The sequence below is a fragment of the Puma concolor genome, chromosome C2 (genome assembly GCF_028749965.1).
Source record: "Puma concolor isolate L17-30 chromosome C2, mPumCon1.1.hap2, whole genome shotgun sequence".
Taxonomy (NCBI): domain Eukaryota; kingdom Metazoa; phylum Chordata; class Mammalia; order Carnivora; family Felidae; genus Puma; species Puma concolor.
In genome coordinates this window covers 133,786,029-133,807,746 of record NC_141675.1, presented here as the reverse complement: position 1 = coordinate 133,807,746, position 21,718 = coordinate 133,786,029, and the positions used below count along the sequence as shown (strand labels likewise).

General features: G+C 36.5%; 1 long non-coding RNA gene across 1 annotated transcript in view; it reads left to right on the top strand.

Moving 5' to 3' along the window:
• The window catches only part of LOC147577545 (uncharacterized), a 523,754-nt gene that overhangs the window by 189,643 nt on the left and 312,393 nt on the right, over positions 1-21,718 (top strand). The window lies entirely within an intron of this gene.

Below are 21,718 nucleotides of genomic sequence, written 5' to 3'. Positions count from 1 at the left end.
CTTTGGCTATTGTTGATAGTGCTGCTATAAACATGGGGGTGCATGTGTCCCTTCAAAACAGCACACCTGTATCCCGTGGATAAATGCCTAGTAGTGCAATTACTGGGTTGTAGGGTAGTTCTATTTTTAGTTTTTTGAGGAACCTCCATACTGTTTTCCAGAGTGGCTGCACCAGCTTGCATTCCCATCTTGCAGGTAATTTTAAGGTGTTTGGGGACAGGTTTAGGGCAAAGAGCCTCCCGCAGAGCACACTGGGTTCAATTAGACCTCATTCACCTCATTCACAGGCTAAGCTCTTGTGGTGCTGAACACACATTGGGGTTAACTGCTGAGCCAATCATGTAAAATCTATGGAGTTTTTTCCTTTGCAATCTGTCTTTGAGGGATTTTTCACTTTTAGTATTTCACTTTATAAACATTTTACAATTTTTTGGCTTATTTTCTGAAGAGAGATTCTGGAATTCTGATTTATTTCCATAATTTTCTCAAAAGGTTTATTGGTTTATTTGTATTATTGTGGGGAGGGGCAGTTATCACACACATTTTCTTAATTTCTGCAGGTAGTAAGGTGGTTTTTCCTGTCATGGGAATAGATCAGGGTCATGTACAGACCCAGATTTTGAGTTCCTTTTAATTTCTAATAGCAATAAACAAGAAACTATGCAACATTAGGTAACTTCATGCAATAATAAAGATTTTTAAGTATAAATTAATGCTTTTATTAAATGTGGCACACAATCCTGTTAATATGACATATATTTATAATATGCACAACGATTATTGTACACAAGAAGATTAACAAAATTTTAAGACAACAATCATTAAAGGATGCCATTAATCTATTTTTTTGTGTAACCAAACTAGGTTTGGAGTATGTTTATTTCATTATTGATCATAGCACTTAACTGGACATTTATCTCTGCTAAAGAAAAAAGTCCAGGTCAAAATGTACTATAGCCATGGTTCCCTCTTCTGCCATACACTGTTGGCACCCCCTTCCACTCACCTCTACCCAGATATAGGGTGAACTAGAATTCTTCACTGACTTTCAAAAGAGACTTTCATCTTACTTTTTGTACTGTCTCTCTTCAAAGGTCTTTCAGGCAGGATATCTAACTCTCCATCCACCACATGAAAGGACCAGGCACTGCCCTCTAGCTACTTTTGGTGGCATGAGCTAACAGAAACTTCAGGACTAGGTTCATGGATTCTGTCAAGTGTTCAAAAGCACTGTTAGATTTGAGTAAAGATTTTGCCGAGATAAAGCTGAAGTCCTAGGTACTGAGGGTTCCTTGGCAAGATGCTATTGCTTGGGAGAAAATACCTGACTTCCCAGTTTCCTCCGGGTTTAGTGGTGGTGCTGAGTATACACCATAGTTTGTATGCACTGAGGTTTTGGGCCCGTGCTCTTATTTTCTGTTGTCATGAATACTCACTGGAATTGCTTTGGAACCAAAATAAGAGCTAAAGAAGAAGGAAAAACATTAGGTTCTGGTGGAAATCTGAAATTTTGTGATTGCTCATTGTCCTCATTATACTAGCCTTGGTCTTGCCTCTAAGACCTTGTTTGTGTTTCTTCTTCTCTAACACGTTTTGAAGATATTTCTCCTACCTACTTCAATCCTACCCATTTTCTAAATCTGTTTGACCTAATCCATTAACCTTTCCCTGCTAATTCCTGGCTAAATTAGTCTCTCTCTTCTCTAACTTTCTTCAAAGAGTTTGAGTCCATGCTCTGGAATTCAAACTTAATGGTATATCCTTATACATAGATAATTCTTTTTCATTTTTATTATTTTCGCCTTTTCAAATAACACATTGGTTCCTAGATTGGTGGATGCCAGAGGCAGAGGGTAGTGAGTGGGTGAAATGGGTGAAGGTGGTCAAAGGGTGCAAACTTCTAGTTATAAAATAAATAAGTCACAGGGATGTACAGTGTGTGACTAGAGTTAACAACACTGTATTGCATATTTGAAAGTTGCTAAGAGTGTAGATCTTAAAAGTTCTTATCGCAAGAGAAACATATTTTGTAGCTATGGTGAATCATATTAACTAGACTTACTGTGGTGATCATTTTGCAATATGTACAAATGTTGAATAACTGTGTTGTACACATGAAACTGATGTTATATGTCAATTATATCTCAATAAAAAAGTAAAATGCTAAAAAAATGTTGGTTCCTGAATATGGAATTTGCCTAAACTTTTTTATACTCCCCACTACACTTAATAGTAAATAAAAGGTGCAGTACATGCTAAATAAACACTCAGTGACAGATGTTACTAATACATGGATAACTAGTTAGAAGATGTCACTCACTTTCTTGACATTTTCCAAAGGATACAAATTTTGGGGGAAGCCTCTTATGATTCAGTGTTTCAATTCAGTAGCATCGAAAAACAAAGATATGTTTCGTTTTGTTTTTGCTTTTTAATATTAATTATTTTGAGATGCAATTGACATATAACTACTAGTTATTTTTTGAAGAGAATTTGTTTCTCAAGTTATTAATTTTTGCCCTCTGATGCTGGGAAAAGGGGTTTGCACACCTTCCTGTGTATTAGTATCTTACCTTAATACTCAGCATCTTCCCATCTTCTCTCTTCTTTGACCTTCCTGCACATTAAAACAAGTGATTTGATTGGAGTTCAAAGGAAGCACAGGGATTTATTCTTTTTCTTTGTCCTCTAGCTATGTCTTGTGACAAACTTGAATTCATTCAGGTGAAGAAATACTTATAAAATGAGTCTATTTTAAAAATAGAACCATGGGGTGCTTGGGAAGGCTCAATTGGTTAAGTGTCCAACTTCGGCTCAGGTCATGATCTCACAGTTGGTGAGTTTGAGCCTCGCATCTGGCTCTCTGCTGTTAATACAGAGTTCACTCAAGATCCTCTATCCCCACCTTTCTCTGCCCCTCCTCTGCTCATGCACAAGCGTGTGCACTCTCTCTGTCTCTCAAAAATAAATATTAAAAAAATAGAAAAGCAGAACTATGGATGATGTCAGTTCAACTTTATCATTGTAGAGGGGTAGGAACTAAGTCCTAGGGAGGTGGTTATTTTTCTAAAATCATCAAATTTGTTAGACATATTTAGCCTTGGAGCCCAGGTCTCCATTGATTGCATCTGAAACAGTGGGCATCACATTTATGTGTTTCAGAGTTGCGTTTAATTGGTGTATGTGTTGCGTAAAACTCTTCATAATGTAGTATGGAGATTATATCACTACAGGTGAAAATACTTTAAACTGACTCATGCTCATTACCTTTCCTCCTACTGAAAAAGTTCCCTTTGATGGCTTTGACCTTGACTTGCTTTCTCTTTTCTGCATTATCTTCTGTAAGAGAAAAAGAGGTAAATGAAACAGCAATGCCCTTTTTTTTTTAAATGGTACTAAGCCAAGGATGCTAGTATTTAAATATATTTGCTCCTTTAATGTTGTTATTTTTATAACAATAGTTTTGGTAGAATATTCTTTTTTTAAATTTATTTTTATTTTTAATTTTTTATTTTAGAGAGAGAGCTAGTGCAAGCAGGGGAGAGGGGCAGAGGGAGAGAGAGAAGCTTAAGCAGTCTCCATGCTCAGCATGGAGCTGAAATCAAGAGTTGGACACGCAACTGATAGAGCCACCCAGGTGCCCCATGGTAGAATATTCTAAGACAAGTCTACACTTAGAACTTAAACTTATTCTGTACATTTTAATTTGGTTTCTAGACTGTTTTGTCCAGCTCTTTAGCATTAGGCTGTGTGATCAAAACCTCATAGTGGTCTCTTTGTAAGCAGCTTCTTAGAATGAGTGGTACCCCAGCCTTGAAAGGATAGTGTCCTGGGTATCTTTGGAAAGGCACCAAATATTAAGCATTTTTAACCATATATATAGGCAAAGAGATAGTAATTATTTTAGTAGAGCAAAATATTACTTAGAGCATAAGAATGTAAGTATTCTGATACAAATTCAGTGGATTAGCACACTTTCCCCCAACTCCTTGAAATTTATAACCTTATTTGTTCTCCTCTCTCAGTGATTTTGTCCTTTACTAAGTATTGATTATTTTTTTCCCATAGGTCTTCACTTTGTATTGTAAAGCAATGCTGCCCTGTAGAAACTGATCCTCTCCTGGTCCTGTCTCAAGGTTCTTCTTGCCTTGTTGATCTATTTTACTTATGTCTACTAGAAAATTCTGCCCCATATATTACTTCAGTCATGTTATATCCCTGATAAGTAATCTGTAGGAGCTTTAATTTGCCAATTACTTCATTATCTTCAGTCTGGCTTTCAGGACCCTTAAGAAATTCTGTCTGGTTTTTTTTTTTTTTTTTTTTTTTTTTTTTAATGTCAATTTGAATTGAATGTATGGCAATTTGAATTTTCTCTCATGAATTTTTCACTCATGAACTTGCATACAGGTTCCTTTTTCCTTTCTCTGCAGATTGATATTTAACTCTGGAATTTTTTTTTTATGTTTTATTTAAATTTTTTTGTGTGTGGGCTTCAGATTACCTGTTATTTATAGGTTGGTAATTCATTCTTTGTTTTCCAATTCTATCATTTTCTCATTTGCATTTCCATTCCTTTTTTTATTTTCATATTTTGGAGTAGCTTCACAGATTTTTGCTTTCTGCAGCATCAGCTATGCTCTGACAGTATCCAGTGAGAGAAGATCATGTCATTGGGGCTTTTTCTGAAAATTTTTTTTTGCGTTTTCTGTATATCATCTATCGGGGTTTTCCCTCATCTATTTCATCTCCATCTTTCCTTGTTCTTTGTGTTGATGTTGGGTGTTTGTTTGAGTCTCAGACAATATGTTTACTTTCACTCTTTTCAGAATGGCAATTTTTTTTTAAACTTCCTAGCTCCTTACTTAAATTATTCTCAGAAAATATACTTTTCCTGTAAATATTCTAAGTGCTATCCTTTTCTTCTTATTCTGAAGTACCTCACTTGGTAAAGCCAAATGACTTTTTTTTTTATCTTTTAGTTTATCTCTAAGATGAGTTTTTTTTTAATGTTTATTTATTTTTTGAGACAGAGAGAGACACAGCATGAACAGGGGAGGGTCAGAGTGAGAGGGAGACACAGAATATGAAACAGGCTCCAGGCTCTCAGCTGTCAGCACAGAGCCCAATGCGGGGATCAAACTCATGGACCGTGAGATCATGACCTGATCTGAAGTCAGACAGTCAACCGACTGAGCCACCCAGGCACCCCTAATTAAGATCAGTTCTGTTCCAACTTCGTGTTTACCTTTGGAGTTGATTGCATTTCAGTCTGATTGCAGCAGTTGGACTTCAGTCTCAGATAGTCAATGCAGATGGAGATGTAACATGCTCACCATGATTTCTGATTTCTACTTAGCTGTTACCAAGCAGACTTGTGTTACTTTGCTATTGTTACGGTAAGACACCATAAAAAACAAAAACAAAAACAAAAACCCACAAAATCATAGTGGCATAGAACAATAAGTATTTCTTTCCCCTGTGGGTATTCTGAGCTATCCCATTGATGTTATTTGGGTTTGTTCATATGTCTGTATGTAGACTCAGAGTCCGCTCCATTCCCAATGTCTCTCATCTATTTATACCAGTGGGATAGCCAGGGATTTTCTGCTCTTGGCAATGACAGAAGCCAAAGAGAATAGGTAGAAAACAGACATCCTGACACATTCACCTCATTTAATTGGCTAAAGCAAGTCACATGTTCAGATCCAAAGCCCAAACACAGTAAAATATACTTTTCTCCTTTAGTAAGGGAAACTAAAAAGCCACATGAGAAGGGTGAATATTAAGGGAAGCATGAAAAATAAAGGCAAATGTAGTTTGCAATATTTGTTTTTCCATTATTTACAGTATCAAGCCTTGCCTAGCTGAGCTAATGTAGTAAAAGAGTAACTCCAGCTATTGCAGTGGAATTTTATCAGGAATACAATAGTTTTTGCTAATATAAACAGTGCTTAACCTAAACCCGTTATTTAAAATGTTTTATTGCATTATTTTATGTAACATACATAGAACTTCTAACATGTAGATATTACTACTGTTGGCAGTTTTACAGATGAGTCATTCCATTCAATTTATCAAATATTTAAGAAGCAACTACTCTTTCTGGGCACTGTTTTGGACTTGGGGATTACAACAGCGAACAAATAGACAAGATTCCTGTTCAGCCTTTGAGGTGTAATGGGAAGACAGATAAGCAAACTAAGAAGATAATTTCTGGAAAGAATATGTGTTTCTTTTTTTTTTCTTTTGTTAAGGTTTTATTTAAATTCAAGTTAGTTAACACACAGTGTAATATTAGTTTCAGGTGTAGAATTTAGTGATTTGACACTTTCATACAATACCTGGTGTTCACCACAAGTGCCCTCCTTAATCCCCATCACCTATTTCACCTATTTCCCCACCCATCTCCCCTCTGATAACCATCAGTTTGTTCTCTATAGTTAAGAGTCTGTTTCTTGGTTTGCCTCTCTCTCTCTTTTCCCTTTGCTTGCTTGTTTTGTTTCTTAAATTCCACATTTGAGTGAGGTAATATGGTATTTGTCTTTCTCTGACTGACTTATTTCGCTTAGCATAATAGTCTCTAGCTCCATCTTTGTTGTTGCAAATGGCAGGATTTCATTCTTTTTTTATGGCTGAGTAATATTTCTGTGTGTGTGTGTGTGTGTGTGTGTGTGTGTGTGTGTGTGTTTATGTGTACATGGTGTTCATTTTTTTAATTTTATTTTTTATTTTTTTAAATTTACATCCAAATTAGTTAGCATATAGTGCAACAATGATTTCAGGAGTAGATTCCTTAGTGCCCCTTACCCATTTAGGCCATTTCCCCCTCCCACAACCCCTCCCGTAACCCTCAGTTTGTTCTCCATATTTAGGAGGCTCTTCTGTTTTGTCCCCCTCCCTGTTTTTAAATTATTTTTGTTTCCCTTCCCTTATGTTCATCTGTTTTGTTTCTTAAAGTTCTCACTTGAGTGAAGTCATATGATACTTGTCTTTCTCTGACTGACTAATTTCACTTAGCGTAATACCCTTCAGTTTCATCCACATAGTTGCAAACGGCAAGATTTCATTCTTTTTGGTTGCCAAGTAATACTCCATTGTATATATCTACCACATCTTCTTTATCCGTTCATCCATCAATGGACATCTGGGCTCTTTCCATACTTTGGCTATTGTTGACAGTGCTGATATAAACAAGGGGATGCATATGTCCCTTTGAAACAGCACACCTGTATCCCTTGGATAAATGCCTAGTAGTGCAATTGCTGGGTCGTAAGGTAGTTCTATTTTTAATTTTTTGAGGCACGGCATTCATCTTTAACCATTATTCATCATTCTTTGGGCACTGGGGCTGTTTCCATAATTTGACTACTGTAGATAATGCTGCTACAAATATTGGGATGCATGTATCCCTTTGAATTAGTGTTTTTGTATTCTTTGGGTAAACCTAGTAGTGCAATTGCTGGTTGTAGGGTAGTTCTATTTTAAAATTTTTGAGGAACTTTCATACTGTTTTCCTGAGTGGCTACACCAGTTTTTATTCCAGTCAACAGTACAAGTAGGTTTCTTTTTCTCTACATCCTTGCCAATACCTATTGTTTTTTGTGTTGTTGATTTTAGCCATTCTGGCAGGTGTGAGGTGGTATCTCATTGTAGTTTTGATTTGTATTTTGGTAATGATCAGTGATATTGGGTATCTTTTCATGTGTCTATTGGCTGTCTATATGTATTCTCTGGAAAAATATCTTTTCATGTCTTCTGCCCATTTTTTAATGGGATTATGTATTTTTTGAGTGCTGAGTTTTAGAAGTTCTTTATAGATTTTGGATACTAACCCTTTATCAGATATGTCATTTGCAAATATCTTCTCCCATTCCATAAGTTGCCTTTTAGTTTTGCTGATTATTTCTTTTGTTGTGCACAAGCTTTTTATTTTGATGAAGTCCCAGTAATTCATTTTTGCTATTGTTTCCCTTGCCGCATAAAGGACTAGTTCTTGACCAGCTTCTGGGAGATAACCTTTAAGTTCTTGGAATATATTTCCTGAGAAGAGTATCTTTGTATACCTGGGGCTTTAGGGCCCAGACAGTTCATGCTTACTCTGACTTATGGTAGATGTCTGCTTTCTTTGGTCCTGGTCCCAGATGTATCAGTTTCACTTCTACAGGGGCTGGAGATAGAATAGTCAAGTTCTATACATATATGACTGTCCTCTGGTAATTATGCTGGATGACAAGGCTTGGGCAAATTTTACTGGTTGGTAATATTTCATAGATGTTGTCAAACATTTTGTTAATGGGAACAGTAATTGCATATAGCTTTTATGGGTTGTTATAATGATTAAATGAAATAATACACATGATATGCTTAGAATAGATACTGATCTTTTTTTAACAATAAAAGCTATGTAAGGTCTTGTTAAATAACACTAAGGAGTGAGTCCAGGAAAGCCAGGGTTTAGAACCTGAAAACAGATATCAAATATCATATTTGAGGTGATAATGTTAGAGCAAACCACCAAGGGGACAAGAGGTAAGGAGATCTGGAGCAAAAATACACACAAATGCACACAAGTATGAAGTAGATTGAGGGCAATTGGTTTGGTTTAAGATATAAACCCTCATCCTAAGTAAGAGTTCTAGAACTCCATCTTGTTAGGTTCTGACCTGTAGAGAAGTGAGATTAAAAGTATACAGCTTGGAATAGAAATTCCTCCTATGTCCTCCTTGCACTTCATTTTGCAAAAAAAAAGTTATGAAGCAGGGACAACATCAGTGGTGACTTTGGTGAAGAGAGTGCTGTTCTTCTCTGCAAAGCCATGTTAAATGCCTATGATTTTTATGTGAGTACATGATCTAGTTGTACAAAATCAGCTTCAGAAGAAGTTCCCTATTTTTCTTCCCTGTAATAATCTTTTCCACTCCAATCCTTCCTATATATAAGTTCTGGAGCTTTTACCATTTGGTAACATAGTATGATAAGACATGATGGTCCCTAAATTTGTTGTAGAGTTCATTTTGTCATTAAGTCTTACTAATGTTGAAGCAGGAATATTTTCAAAATTTAAGGAAAGCATAGTTTCTTTTGTGCAACAGTTGAGCTAGGCAGGTCTTCAAGTCTCAATTCATTCAAAGTGTCTAAGAAATTGCTAGACATTAAAAATTTTTTCTGGTCCATCGGTATCATTATCTCATTATGTAGCAGCTGTGAATTTTGCAGGTAAGCTCTGTTATCTAGCTGATCATTGGCTCCTTTCCTACCTTACTGGATATGTGTTCACCCTTTTTACTTGCTAAATATTTATAATAATGTATATGTATCTGCTCCTGATTGCTCTAGTCTATGACTTTGGGTCTCTCATTTCCTCCAGGTGGTTAAATCACGCTTCTTCCAAAATCCCTGGGGCTTTTCTGTGAGTAGGGGAGGAAGAAAAAAGGAGTAAGTGCAAAGTAAAACTGACAGTTACCTATAGTCAGCTACAAAAAGTAGAGAATAGAGAGCATAGAATATTTTAACACTTCATCTCATAGTAAGAGTAAGAACAGAGGCTGTGTCTTGTGTGTGTTCTGTTTGTGTCCTTCAGACCATCAAGTGATCTGAAACTGTTTCTGCATGGAAAGTATTTACTCTCTGAAGACCAGGAAAGGGACACAAAGGCCCACAGTCTAGTAAAGTATAGGAACTGAACAGATGGAAATTTCGTTCATTTTAATTGGATTCACAGGCTCTGAGGGGAGGCAGAAAAAGTAATTTGAAGGAGGTCAACCTGGGAGGAAATCAGTTTCATGGTTAGTGGGAATGAATTTACCATGTAAGAAACATCATAAATATAAGAAATATACCCTAAGAAATACTATCTAGTGTCAGTAATATCAGTTATGTCTCATAGCATTCAGGAGGAACAAAAATTCCCTTGAATTCAGGAAGTCTTTGTTTGAGATTCTATTCTTTAAATCTATGGAGTTATGGTTCAGATGGGATCTGTGGTAGCCATAAAGTGTGTACCACATAAGGAGGCATCTCCTTAGGGTGATAGATTGTGATGTTGAACATGAAGAGAATGGCTTCTGCAGTTCTATAGCCAATCTCTTATAGATCTGCTTATGGAAATCAAATTATGGGTGTGGGGAGGGAGAAAACCATATGTCTTGGAATGGCAGATGTAAAGATTATGAGTTAGAGTCCTATTCTTTACCAAAAGATTGCTCTGTGCCTTTGGACAGGCTGCCTAATTGTTAGTGACTTCCAATTTCTCACCTATAAAATTTGAGATCCAAATTCTTCCTGCATAATATATCTTAGAAATCTAATGATGAAATGGTCCTTGCCATGCTATTGAGGTTTGAGATGAGAATCACTCACTCACTGTCATGGAAACCACTAAAAATTATAAAGTATATGAATAAGAATTAAATTCTAGCCTCTAAGTGTACTAGTACCTAACATCTTCATTGAGTTATTTTAGGATTTCCTTTGAGGGAAATTTTGATTCTAGATGGTAATGAAACATATTTCCCTGGTTCATTCCTTTGGTATTTTAATTTTAAAAGTTGGATTTCCTAGTGAAAATACTTGACATAAAGTTTAGAAATGTTTTCTGAGGAGTGCTTGAAAAAACAGATAATCTCACAAAATAAAGAAGGTTAAATGTTTATAATGCCACTTTAAGAGAGAGTTAAAAGTATATAAAGTCTTTAATACGTCATTGGTTAAAAACAAATTATTTTTAGGCTAACTGAAGTTATCATGTTTCAATTTTAAGTGTATCTCATTTAAATCATTTTATTTTTCTAATGTTTATTTATTTATTTTGAGGGAGAGAGAGAGAAAGAGGGGGGAGAGAGAGAGAGAGAGAGAGAGAGAGAGAGAGAATGAATGTGCACACAAGCTGGGGAGGGGCAGAGAGAGAGGGAGAATCCCATGCAGGCTTTGAGCTGTCAGCACAGAGCCTGACATGGGGCTTGAACTCATGAACTGTGAGATCATGATTTGAGCCAAAATCGAGTTGGACGCTTAACCAACTGAGCCACCCAGGTCCCCTAAATTATTTCAAAACAAAATGTTTTTGAAATGAATGGCACTCCCTACATTCTATGTTGAAGTATACTGAGCATTATTTAATTGTTTTTGATGACTTCTAGTTATTGCTATAAACCTAAGTTATGCTCATGCTCTAATGCAGAGATGCTGTGAGACTTCTGAAAGATTTCTTGATCTTATTTATATAAATAGCCAGGTTCCTAAGCTTATTGTCTCAAGTCTGCTTTTTGTTATTTTTTGTTTCTGCCCTTATTGATGGCCATCATCATTAGATGTTACTTCTTACTGCCATAGTGTATCTTCTTGTACTCTCCATTCCTTTCCAATTTATTACTTTTAAAGCTTGATAGCCCACGAATCCCAAAGTTAATGAAACTGTAGACTGAAATTTACAAAAATTTTAGACTTAAAATTCAAGATGAGAAAACGAACATTAAGGAGTGAACCATGATGAAATGGATTCTGACACATAGAAATAAAGAGTAGCAATAAGGGGTGACAGCATAAATCAGGGGGTAAAGAATCTTTCGCAAATGACATGCTAAGGTTGCCACCTCAAGGGCAATACCAATAATTAAAAGGCAAAGTGGTTTGTATTTGGGGAACGCAGTAGTTGCTCTCAAACTGCAACTGGAGTTACCTAGTGTATTGTATATCACTTGCAGAAATTAGAAAGATAACTAGATCCTGTTCTGTGTGAGTAGCCCAGAATCCTCTTCAAATGTAAGTAAATATAGAAGAGGGGCGCCTAGGTGGCTCAGTCAGTTGAACATCTGACTTCAGCTCAGGTCATGATCTCACAGTTCGTGAGTTCGAGCCCCGAGTCGGGCCCTGTGTTGACAGCTCAGAGCCTGGAGCCTGCTTCCGATTCTGTGTCTCCGTCTCTCTCTGCCCCTCCCCTGCTCATGCTCTGTCTCTCTCTCTGCCTCAAAAATAAATAAAACATTAAAAAAATTAAAAAAAAATAAATATAGGAGAAGTAATGAAGAGATGCTGGGGTGAATTCTCCATACATTCACCAACAACTCTTTGCTTAGTGTCTGCTGTGGGTGAGGCACTCTGGTAAGCCTCAGGGATAACAGCAGTGAATGAGGCAGGTCTATTCCCTGCCCACCTGAAACTTACTGCTTTCTTGTGCACTTTGAACAATGTTTACGAACGTTAACATTAGGGGGAGCTAACTGAAGAATATATGGAATCTCTGACTGTTTTTGAAACTCTTTTATGGAAGTCTAGAATTTGTTTAGAAGAAAAAATAAATAATAGTAGTAGGAAAAGGAATGGACCTGTGATGGAGGCCAGCACTGGTGTGTGGGTGAAACTGACTGACACTCAGGGTAGCCAGACCATAGGGAATGAGGGGGTGAAGAGATGGTCTACTTGGCCATCTCCATCCTGGGTCAATGCTGTCATGACAAGGATGCTGGTAGCAAGGTTTTTGGAAAAGTGGAGCTGCTAATTCTTAACATGTAATTTTGGTCTGATCCTTTTTCCTTTCCTTTCAAATTATGTATTGAGTTATTGATGCAAAGCAGCTGCTAAGCCAAGGTTTACATTACACTTCACCTACTTCCCTTCTCATATAGCTAATAACTAGATTTTGCCAACGGAATGTGAGGCTATAGGGAATTGGAACTACAAGATATTAGAAGCCTGAGTCTCTAAATTACCACATGGAAGATACGCTCTTATCAACAAGGAACACTTGCATTAAACTTTGACTGGGTTAAGCCATTAACCTTTTGCATTTATTTATTACAGTAGCTACAGTTGCCTTAACCACCAGACATATTAAAACAGAGATACTTAAAACTTTTGGGGTTTAGTGTTGATTGTGAAGTTTCCAGAACATTAAACAACCCTGCTGTATGGATCTTGGCTCTTATTCCTTTAGGCATGCTTTATCCTTTGTTTTAACTTAACCAAGTATTTGTTAAGTATCAACTATAAGCAAAACAGGCAACATAGCAAAGTAGAAATAGCCCTGCATTAGGGATGGGATGAATAGCATTCAGGGCCTTTTACTTATTGCTGACTAAGTGATACTAGATAGTATACTTATCCTGAGTTTCTCTTGGTATGTTGTGAATAGTAAGTAGACTCAGTATAGTTCTCTAGGTTTATTCAAATAGTTGTTTACATTTATTTCTTTTAAATATATGTATTGCTAAGTTTATTTATATTGAGAGAGACGAGACAGTGTGTGGGGGGGAGGGGCAGAGAGCGAGGAAGACAGAGAATCCCAAGCAGGCTCCATGCTGTCAGCACAGAGTCCAATGCGGGGCTCCATCTCACAAGACTGTGAGATCATGACCTGAGCTGACACCAAGAGTTGGAAGCTTAATTGACTGAGCCACCCAGGCGCCCTTATTTCATTTATTTCTTAAAAGAACTACTTATTTGAAGTAAATATTATCACCCTCTATCTTCTTTCACTGTCACTATTTTGTAAATAAGAAAGCTCTGATTGGTGATATCAAGCAATTTTGTTAACATTATAAGGCTGATAAATAATGTAGCCATGATCTTAATACACGTTTCCTGAGTCAAAATCCCATGCTCATTCTTCTTCCTCATCTCATCACCTACGGAATGTGAAAATAACATCAGGGAGGAAAAGAATTATATGAAAAATGACCTGATATTCATTATTTTCTTTTCTGAGTTTTTAGCTTCACTTTCTATTGGCCTTCATCTCATATAATCATGCTCAAAAGCAAATGTATACTCAAGCCTCTTGATGTGCCTGTAATTTATAGGAAATGCAGTTGCAAGAGAGACAAGAAGCTGGGTGATGGGTACATGAGGTTCATTGTACTAGTTTATACTTACTATGTAATTGAGAATTTCATTATAGAAAGGTAAGAAAAAGGCAAATACTAAAGGTAACAAAACCCATGTACATGCCATAGATATATCTGCATCCTTTACTTCTCAGCTAAACTTCTTGCATGTACAGTTGTATCACTACCTCATTTTCCACTGTCTGTGCATACATCTTCGTCTCCTACTGCCACTAGACCTTTGAAGCTGCAAAAAGATCACGAATAAACTCCAAATTCATAATATTACAAGATGAGTTAAGTTCTGGAGATCTGCTGTATTACATAATGCCCACAATTAAGAACAAGGTACTATGCTCTTGAAAATTTGTGAGGAGGGTAGATCTCATGTTAAGTGTTCTGCCGTAAACAACAACAACATAACAACAACAACAACAGCAACAACAACAAAAAGCAAAAGGACATGTGGAAACTTTTGGAGGTGATGGATAATTTCATTACCTTGGTTATGGTGATAGTAACAAGAATGTATACATACATCCAAGTTCACCAAATTGTGTACATTAATTATGTGCAAGTCTTTTGTATAACAATTATACCTCAGTAAAGTTAGAAAAAAAAGAGAAGGTACATGGAGATTCAGTAAGGATAAAATATCCTATAAAAAGAGTTTGGAGGAGATTTTCATTTTTATTTTGATGAAAAGCAAGAAAAGAAGTAATAGTAAGCATTTACCATGAGATGTGGTAGAACTTTAGGGAGAGAATGAATAACGAGACATTTTAGGAAGGCTCTGCATATGTTGGACAATATAACTTTTCCTTTGCTGTCTCCTCATGTGACATTCAGTTAAGACTATCTTACTTGAAAAAAAAAGGAAAAAATTCAGGTATAACCCAAATCCTTACTTTATTTGATATTTTCTTGGCATTTTTTATTGTTGTCCAATGTCAAGGCATTCAGTATTTTCTGAACAAATACAATTTTTTCTCTTGGATTTTATGACAGGAAATTCTTCTCAGCCCCATTGACTGGCTCTTTCACTGTTTTTGCCTTTAATGGAGATATCCCCCAGACATCTATATTTGCCCCTGTTTTCTTCTCAGCCTTCACACAGAATGATTTCATTCTTGTCCACTATTTCCACCAGTCACAGCCTCCAGTTCTACAAATAGCTGGTAATTCCCCAATGTGCATTTTTAGATCAAGATTCTGAACTTTAGACTAGCTACTGGATATTTCCATCAGTGTATCCCTCAAGAAAATGAAACTCAACATGTCTGTGATGGTTTTAAAATGCGTCCACACTTCCTTTGGTATTGCTCATTTCTGGAGTTGGAGCTTAATTCCTTACCCTTCAAGGGTAGGCTGGACTTAGTAATTCACTTATAATGAATAGAATATGGCAAAGGATAGTGATGACTTCTGAGATTAGGTCATAACAGGTATAGCTACTTCCTTCTTACTCTCTTGCATCACTTGCTTTGGGGCAGGCTTGCCACCATATTGTCAGGACATTCAGCCCCATGGAGAAGACCATGAGATGAGGAACTGAGGCCTCCTGCTAATAGCCACGAGTGAGTTTGAAAGGGATTCTTCAGTCTCAGTCAATTCTTCAGGTGCCTACAGCCCTAGCCAACATCTTGACTGCAATTTCATGAGAGATGGTGAGCCAGAATCATTCTGTGAAACACCCCTGAAGGGTTTCTGGGGAGAAACCATGAAATAATAAAAATTTACTGTTTCAAGTCACTGTTTTGAGCCAATTTGTGCTGAAACAAGAGATAATTATAAAGTGTCTGGAACTGAACTCAGTATTGTTTCTACATCACACCTGTCTGTTTTTCTTGATTTTTATAGCCCAAAGACAGAAGAAACATCCATTTTCCTCACTTTCCATACACAGCCAGTAAATCTTGCCAATGTAACATCCATATTGTAGATGCTTCATCACTGCTGCTACTAGTGAGGACCATATTACAGGTCCTCATCATCTGTCATTTATCATCTAGACTGTTTTGAGATTGGTCTCTTCACTAGTGGTCTTCTTACTCCTTACTGAAATAGTTTGGTCCTTACCAAAATTTTGGGCTCTGAAGATTCTTAGCTAAAATGTAAAATAGGTTTGCTGTTTCCATGCTTAAAATTCTTTAATATCTACCATCATTTTCAATCACTTATAATAATGGTTATCAAACATTGTGAACAAATGGCACAAGAAAATTTGAGATATTTTGGTAAGTTTTATTCTAAAATCTAAATTCAGCATAAAGGATTATCTTTTAAAGGATATAATCTTGTATACTTTTAGTATTTTAAGAAATTTTAGCATTTTAAGAAATGTTTTTATTGTAGTTGTTTTCAGTGTCCTTATGTAGCAATATGAAGAATAACTCCAATTTAAGAGAACAAATTTTTGGTTCATAATGTCCAATAAAATTAAATTGTGTACCTGATCTTTCACCATTCCCACAAATGATTGCTATGTAGTAGAGAACAAAACCAATTCTAGTCTCTAAACATAAGGAGCTATTCCATGCCTTTATGCCTTTGAGTGTTTTAGTTGTTCTACTTGGAATAATTTTGCCCTGGCTTACTTGGGAAAGTATTATTCCTCAGGATCCAGCCCCATTGACCTCTCCTCTGTGAAACTCTACCCAACTGGAATTGATTACTGTCTGTGTGATTATATCTAACTTATTTCTATTACTACGATTATTTTGTTCTTTTGATATTTGTTTATACACCTATGTCTCATCCTAGACTGGTGGCAGTTTAATTGCAGACTCATGTGCATATGCAGGGTTAATACATTATGAGGAAGATAAGGTTGAATAAGACATGTCTCTTTGTTCAGGGAGATATCACCTGTTAAGGAAGATAACATATGTATTTAAAAGCTATAACACAAATGAATATCATGTTGGTGGAACAAAACATGTAATTCAGAGGGAATTTCTAGCTAAGAAGATTGGGAAAGGCATTATGAAGAAGTTTGTCCAGGAACTGGATGTTGAAGAATATTCAGAATTTTTGAGATCAGGGAAGATATTCCATGTGGTAGGAAGGACCAAATGTGTCTTGGAGTTTGAAAGAATGTTGAGTCTTCTTTTGATTATGTACAGTGTTGGTGCTATAGAACAGTGTGAAACAACAGTTTAGAAATATAAATGGGGCCAAGCGTGGAGACTTTTAATGCTAGGCTGAGAATTCAGTTGAGAATAGGGAGCTATAGAAACGTTTGTGCAGAGGGAAATGACTGATCAGAGCATGAGATAAGAAGATTAATTTGGAGGCAGTAGTGGGTTTGTGAAGAGCAAATCAGGGTGGGATGAGATTACAGAGGGGCATGTTAAAGCAGTCTAGTCAAGAATCAGGTAAGTTCTGAGATACAGTGAAAGCAGTGGGAATAGAAATGGGCCCAGGATGCTGAAGACTGAAGAAATTGGCAACTAATCCAATATAGAAAATGAAGAATAAAAAGAAAGAGGGAAATCATATTTGGAAGTTTTGAAACTGTACTGTTTGAAGAAATAGAGAAAAATCATGAGGTGTTATGAGAGTGAAGGTGTCTTCATCTGACCTATATATCTTGTATAATTAAAAAAAAAAAAAAAAAAAGAAAGCTGTTGAGCAACAGTGAGAAGACCAAGATGGGATAAAATGTGTCAAAATATCTCATTTAAAAATAAATTAATTTAACCATAGTACGTAATAGTGTAAGCTTTAAATTGCTCGTGTGTTTTCTTTTTATATCTAAAATGTCTATCACTGCCTCCCCACCCACCCTAGTGTCGCCAGGAATTATTATTGTTTTTTGCCAAATGGCAAGACATGTGGATGAGACCATCTGGGACTAGGTAGTCCATAGTTGACCTTGAAAATATCACAGGTACATGGTCAAGCCCAGGCCAGATTATCGAAATCTGGCCCAGACCAGCAAGGGCCCATTAGAAATGTGGGTTAACTGGGGCGCCTGGGTGGCGCAGTCGGTTAAGCGTCTGACTTCAGCCAGGTCATGATCTCACGGTCCATGAGTTCGAGCCCCGCGTCAGGCTCTGGGCTGATGGCTCGGAGCCTGGAGCCTGTTTCTGATTCTGTGTCTCCTCTCTCTCTGCCCCTCCCCCGTTCATGCTCTGTCTCTCTCTGTCCCCCCAAAAAAATAAATAAACGTTGAAAAAAAAAATTAAAAAAAAAAAAAAAAAGAAATGTGGGTTAACTAACTGGTTGTTGTTTAAAGTACTAAGTATTGGGAGAGATAACTGATACAGTCATCTTATTTCTTATTGTAAGACTTGCTTAGTTTTATCCATGGCATTGCCCTGAGGACAAGGATTGTCCTTTCTCAGTCTTTGTCTAAATGGGACAGATGGTTGATAGACATTGACTGGCACTTTTTGTCACCTAATTTTTTCAAAAAGATTCCCATTTGTCAGAATTTGAGCTAATATATTTTCCCATTTCAAAATCATATCTCAACTCTTAGTCCAATTTTTTATAGATTTACCTTTTGGCTCTCATGTAAAGTAAAAGTTTTCTAAAAGGCACAGCACTATATTTAATAGCTAGTGCTAGGCAGAGGCAACCAGAGCATTACTGAAATCAAATTAATTGGCCAGAAGGGACTGAGCCTGGAAGCATTTTGGATTAAAACTGTTCTCTTCACTGCTGTCTGGCACAATATATTTCAAATAAAACTGCTTTACATAAAAATTCTGTTGCAATTCAATTCTATAGAGATTTTTCCCTTCTCACAAAACATCTAGAGTATTTTTTCAATAAAAAACAGTGAGTTGGGATTCTGTTTTATCTTCTTTCACATTAACTTTACATATTTCCCATGATAAAATTAAAAATAGCTCACCTGTTTTATGCATTGTGTTAGAGTGCTTTTATATAAGTACATTATAAGGGTCTACAGGTATATATGTGCATATATTTTAATATATGAGCCTATAACTAACTAGGACATTTGTGAGACGAGAGAGCACTTTAAATAGCAAAGAAAGAAAAATCTTGGAGGTTATACATACTTGTTAAAATTTACTTGAGTTCTACTGAAATGTTATTGTGGCAGAAAATGCACTAGATAATGCAGATCTTTACCTTTGAAATAATTGAAAACATGAAATTGAGAGAGAATGTTTTGAAGATTGCATGCATATCTAGTCACTTAAAGCTTTATCAATATGTATATATTACTTCGATGTATTTTGTCAGTAAGAATTATAGTGAAGCCTGTAAATGAGAGACACATTCCTTAAATGACTGTAGCTCTTTAGAAAGTGATAGCAGAGAAGGCTGCCACTCATTTCAAACCAGGCATTAAAGTGGTTTTTTTTAGGTCCTACTAGATGGACTTTGAGCCTCGTCTGTGTTCTTAGCTTCCGTTTTCTCCTAATCCTTCTGAAGATGGCTGATACAGAACTTTAATTTTTTACTTTTGTTTTCTTCAAAACAGGTTTGATTAGTGATCCTGATGGAGTGAGGTGATGAGAAGGGAGAAAATACTGCTCAGAAAAGGGAAGTAAAGACAAAGCTTTTCTTAAAATGATTTTTTTTTTAATACCAAAGAAGTTAAAGGCCTCCCCTTCTTTTCAGCCAGTGGAAGTAGTCTCTTTAAACTTAAAATATGTCAAAAGGAAACATTTAGTGAATATTACTAGGGTTGAGATTTTATTTTGAAAGTTGTAGGAACTTGTCAGGGTGAAAATGACTATTTAAAAAAAAAAGACTTGGAATGGAGTCATGGAGATTAGTTAAAATAAGTATGGTATTGTATTTTTTCTTAAAAATCATTTGCTTTTAATACTAAAAGGAAAAAGTTGGTGTGATGAAGGCCAACATTAGAATTCAAAACAGTTAAATTTTATGAACATTGACCTTACTAAAAGGCCATTTGCAGATATTGAATCAGGACTTGGGTGAAACTTTGGAATTTCTCTCTCCATTATTTTGAAAAAAAAAAAAAAATGAAACCGATAGAAAAATTGAAAGTATAATGTTTCAAATTCCCATATATAACACTTACCTTGATTCACCAATTGTGAACGTTTTGCCACATCTCTCTCTCCATGTGCTTTTTAAAAAAGAACTTTTGAGGGGTGCCTGGGTGGCTCAGTTGGTTGAGCGTCCAACTTCGGTTCAGGTCATGATCTCACAGTTTGTGGGTTCGAGCCCCGCATCAGGCTCTGTGCTGACAGCTCAGAGCCTGAAGCCAACTTCGGATTCTGTGTCTCCTTCTCTCTCTGCCCCTCCCTGCTCACACTTTGTCTCACTCTGTTTCTCAAAAATAAATAAATGTAAAAAAAAAAAAAATTAAAAAAACAAAAAGAATGATCACACTCAATAAATTTAACATTGAGGGGTGCCTGGGTGGCTCAGTTGGTTAAGTGTCCAGTTTCAGCTCAGGTCATGATCTCACGGCTCATTGGTTCAAGCCCCACACCAGGCTCTGTGCTGGAAGCTCAGAAGGAGCCTGGAGCCTGCTCCACATTCTGTCCAGTGCTCTCTGCCCCTTCCCTGCTCGCACGCGCTCTCTCTCTCTCTGTGTCTCGCTCTCGCTCTTGCTCTCTTTCTGTCTCAAATATAAACAAACATTAAAAAATCTGAAAAAAAGAAATTTAATATTGATACAATAGTATATCATACACTCCTATTTTCCCAAAGGAACCCAGAATGTCCTTTTTAGCATTTTAGTTTTCAATTCAGGATCTGGTTAACAATCTTACCATATATTTGTTTGTCATATTTCTTTAGAGTCTTTTGATTTAGGACAATCCCCTTACAGTTTCATTTTTCATGATTGTGATATTTTTGAGGAATTCAGTCTAGTGGTCTCATAAACTATCTCACAGTCTGGATTTGTCCAGTTTCTTCCTTATGATTAGATCAAGTTAAACATTTTGTCAAGAATAATACATAGATGATGCTTTATACTTCCCATTGCATAAAATCAAAGGCTTTTTTTTCCTCTTATTTGTGGTATCAAGTTTCATCACTTGGTTAAGTTGATATCACAAGATCTCCCCATTGTAAAGGTGGTTTTATCCCTTGATAATTAATGTGCATACTTTTAAATTGTGTGAATATCCTGATCCTCAACAAGTTTTCAGCCAATATTTTTAGCAACTGTTGATGACTCAGTCATTACAATGATATTTGAAATGGTCTTTTAATTCTGTCATTCTGCATTAATTAACTGGCATTATTCTACAAAGAAAAGCTTCTGCCCACTTACCTTTTTAGTATAGCTATGGCCTCTTGGATTCTTTTTTGTTCAGTACCTTAAAAAATGTTATCATTATTATTCTTTTTGGTATTTGCTTTAGCCCCAGATCAGCCAGTGGGATATCTTACAGTCAGTCTGGTCCCAGTGTGCTTTGACATGTCTCTGTCAGTACTTAATCCTTCAGTAATGGATGCTAATCTTTGTCACCCAGATCCCCACTTTTGGACTAATGGATTTATCACTAGTTATTCCAGAGATTGAGGGCTGACTCTCAGCTGTCTACTCTCTCTGGGAATTGTTCTTGACTGAAGATAGCTGCCTTATATAAGATCACACTCCCTTTCTGGAGAAGGGTGTCTGTGCGTGTGTGTGAGAGAGCTCAGAATCTGCATCCAGTGAGTAAGTCAATGGAAGCATATAAAAGCGTTGCCCTTTCTCTTCAATTCAGGACAGTTCTGAAGAGCCATGCTAGTTACAGAGCTCCCTGTGAATTTGGGTTGGGGCTTGTTGTGATAAGCTAAATTCTCCCTGTACCTAAATTTGCTTTTGTTCCCTTCTCCCACAGTTTTTGATTCCAAAGCATTCCTTAATGAACTTCCAATTTGCTAATTTTCATCCCAGAGTTTACTTCTTGCACAACCAACCTGTTTCAGTTGTTCTGACA